Here is a 4,259-nt window from a genome sequence, read left to right on the forward strand (position 1 = left end):
TGCAATCAACTTGATCCCAGTGATGTGTTGGCCGGTGGGCCAACATTTACATTTACATCATTGGTTAAGAGTGTAATTCTGTGCACTAAGACCCTTAAGGTTTATGCTATCATGACTTGCATATTTTTGAGCATCGAGGAAAGACCTATTAGCATAGGTCTTAACATCTTGCATTTGCCAGACATGGAGAAAAACTTTGCTTTATGGTTAGGTCAGCACAAAGATTAGAAAAAATATGCTGTAAGAAAAGGCAACTTTAAAATTCAACACAGAACCTAGACTCATTGTGTAGACTTTAAAATGGAATTAGGGCACCATTTTCAGGTTCCTCTGTTTACACACCCCAAGTGCTTTCTACTTTACAACTCTTGAAGAAGTTCATGGAATTATTCGGTCACACATAGGATGGTATGCTTTCTTCTGCGTGGATTTCTCAATTTTGAATACCATTTGGATGACCGTTTCCTTTAGTCTTCAAGCTCCTGGACACCGTTTTGAATGATTGGGTGTCATCCGCTGTCTTCACAATGTCTAACTTTTAACGCCCAAGATTCACTGACTGTTTGGGGACAGTTTAATGTGGAGTAGGGCCACACGGCAGCAACAACTTGCTTACTATGTAATTTCTATAAACAAAACAAATTCACTGCCATTGAGTTGATTCCGACTCAGCAACTCTGCAGGACAGCATGGAACTGCTCCTTTGGATGGTTGTTTAAAAAAAAATCATTTTACTGGGGGCTCGTACAACTCTTATCACGTGTCAAGCACTTTTGTACATTTGTTGCCATCATCATTTTCAAAACCTTTGCTTTCTGCTTGAGCCCTTGGTATCAACTCCTCGTTTTTTTCCTGCCTCCCCGATCCTCCCTCCCTCATGAACCTTTGATAATTTATAAATTATTATTTTGTCATATCTTACACCATCCGACGTCTCCCTTCACCCACTTTTCTGTTGTCCATCCCCCAGGGAGGAGGTTATATGTAGATCCTTGTAATCGGTTCCCCCTTTTCACCCCGTCCCCCCTCCTCCCTCCCGGTATCGCCATCTCACTACTGTTCTGAAGGGATCATCTGTCCTGGCTTCCCTGTGTTTCCAGTTCCTATCTGTACCAGTGTACATCCTCTGGTCTAGCCAAATTTGTAAGATGAGCCAGACAGGTGCAGTGTAGCAACGATGAAACATATAACTTTCCTCTAGTTCCTAAATGCCCACCCCCACCCCACTATCATGATACAATTCTGCCCCTTTGGATTTCTGAGCTGTAAATCTTTACAGGAATAGAAAGTCTCATCTTTCTACTGTGGAGCTTCTGGTGGCTTTTGAACTGCTGCTTTGCAGTTAGCAGCCCAATGCAAAACCCATTAGCCACCCCAGGAAACCTTTAAAGTGGAAGCTCCCATCTATTGAATGAATAAATGTCAGTACACAAGAGTCACTTCACTGGTAACATGTTTGTTCTCTGGGTCAAAGGATTGAGCAATATTTAACTATTTTAACTTAATTTTTATCTCGTTAATTAATTTTAATAAATCATTTTATTGGGGGGCTCTTACAGCTCCTATAACAATCCACACATCCATTGTGTCAATCACATTTGTGCATATGTTGCCATCCTTTTCAAAACATCTTCTTTCTACTTGAGCCCTTGATATCAGCTCCTCATTTTATTATAACTTTAATATCAATAATCACAAGTATCATAAGGAGGAATGGAGACAAGGAACTGGGAGGAGGTGGGATGGCTGATATTACATTGAGAAGATTGCAACGAATAAGATCAAACTGAGAAAACTTCAAACATGAGAATTCACTAAGTAAGCTAGGTACAAAATATATCGAAGTCAATAGTATTCACATATTCAAACAAGAAAGCCCTAGACGAGGGTAAGCAGCTTAAGGATAAGGTTGCACACCTTAAGGTACTTTCATGCCCCAACTTTGTACTTGGGACACACAGCTTGCCACACCTTACTCTTGGTCCTGCAAACAACTATCTAGAGGACATATGTTATTATAGCAACAGAAAGAGTTAAAATATCTAGGTATCAACTTAACCAGAAATGTGAACTATCTATAGGTAGAAAAACAAAGGAAGAAGTTTAAGTTTTACTAACGCTGAAGGCATTGGTAAAACACAAGGCTCCAGGAATTGATATAATGCCAACTGAAATGTTCAGTACAAGGAGGCAATGCTTGAAGTGCTCACTTGTCCATGAAGAAAAATTTGTAAGACAGATTCCTGCCCATTCCAAAGACAGCTGATCCAACAGAAATGCAGAAATGGTCAAACAATATTATGGCCACATAATAACAATCTTAAGTAAAATATGGAATATTATTTAAAAGCAATCGCAGCCATGCATTGACAGAGAAAAGCTAATTCAACCCAGACTCAGAAGAGGTTTTAGTCAAACAAAAGATAATCATTGAAGATGTCAGATGGCTCTTGCTAAAAGTAAGAGAATACTAGAAAGCTGTCTACCTATTTTTTACTATTAGAAGGCATTCACCTGTGTGGCTAATAAATTATGGATAACATTATAGGGAATAGGAATCCCACACCTAATTTAGCTTACATGGCATCTGTACAATGACCAAGGCGCAGTCGTTTGGACAGAACAAGGGGACACCGTGCGGTTTAAAATCAGAAAGCTGTGCATCAGGGTTATGTCCTTTCACTTTATTATCCAATCTGCATATTGAGTAAGGAATCCAAGAAACTGGCCTGCACGCAGCATAAGGACTGGAAAAAGCCACGTTAACAACTTGTGATGCATAGACGCCATTTTGCTAGCTCCAAGTGAAGAGGCCTTGAAGCACTGATAATGATCGAATGCTACAGCCCTCAGTAAGGAATGCTCCTCAATGTAAAGAAAACCAATAGCCTCACAACTGGGCCAATAAACAACTTCATGATAACTGGAGAAAAGACTGAAGTTGCCAAGGATTTCATCTACAATCCATCTACTTGGATCTACAATCAACACCCAGAAGAGCAGCAGTCAAGAGCTCAAATCATGTATTGTACAGGCCAAGCTGCAGGAAATGCCGTCCATAAAGTGCTCAGCAGCAAGAGGGCCACTTTGAGGACTAAAGTGTAACTGATGAGGGGTGGGGGATGCGAGGAAGCTGCATGAAATCAACTGGCCATTTGAAAACAGGCCCATGGAGTAGAGGCAATCTACTGTGCAATGGTTGACAAAGACAGCCTGGGTTTGGTGGCTGTATAAAAACGTTAGAGCTGCCTGGAGCTCTCCTGTAATTTACAGGACAATCAGATGCATGAAACTTACCTCCTTCTCCTTTTCATCCTGATGAACTTTGGCAGAAAAATTGGTGAGCACCTGAGAAGACTTTTTTTGCAGTTGAGTTGGCTAAATTATATCCTTTAATTTTCTCGGTTGAGGGACACCACCTTTAGGTGAATAGCCTGGGTATTTTATCACAGTCATCTCAGAAGAAAGTAAAAGGGCTCCTATGAGACCTTCCACTCGAGGTCCATTTCTCACATGTGTGTCGAAGGATCTATTTCTATAAACTCCAAAAATCATCAATAGTCACCAAGACCTACTTCAGATTAGTGTAAATATTTACTGATTGCTTAGAAGTAAGTTTGCCTTCTGAGTGCCATCAATTCAGCTTCTTGCTCTGAAGTAACTTCCAGGGACAGAACTATTTTTCAGGACATCTGTAGAAGTAGTGACAGTGTATCCTCTCTGGTAACAAGAGTTGGTGGGATCAAGTTTAAGATAAGATCCATCTACAAAGAAAACTGAGTGAGACCAAGCAGGGGGTTCCTTGTAGGTTTCTTGGGGTGACAAAAGCTGTTGTTCAGTTAGGACTAAACAATTTTGTTGTAGTTAACCTTCTCACCTAGTGAGGACAGTAATGTAAGGGGATTTAAAGAAGTTTTTGTCTGCTCTCTGATATGAGAGACTGCATTAAGGTTGAATTTAAACTGTCTGATACTATATGGGGAAATAAACATCAAGGAAATTCCCTAAAACAATGTATGCATTACTAATCAGTTTTGATATTGTGGCAACTGTCCTAAGACATGAAGGAGAGCCCTGGGTGACTGGGTCCAGTTGGATAGGACAATAACTTATAGGCTTTGCTGCCCTCCATGGGGGAGTACTGTGGTAGTTACATAGTCTCGTGCCACTTGATAGGGTGAAGGGCTTGAGTGTAGCCTGTGCCACGGGACACAGCCTGATGATGCTTCCTTGTGGGTATGGCCTTCTCATGAGGACTC

Source organism: Echinops telfairi, unplaced genomic scaffold, assembly GCF_000313985.2.
Source record: "Echinops telfairi isolate 266 unplaced genomic scaffold, ASM31398v2 ScPeMD7_3533;HRSCAF=4204_0, whole genome shotgun sequence".
NCBI lineage: Eukaryota > Metazoa > Chordata > Mammalia > Afrosoricida > Tenrecidae > Echinops > Echinops telfairi.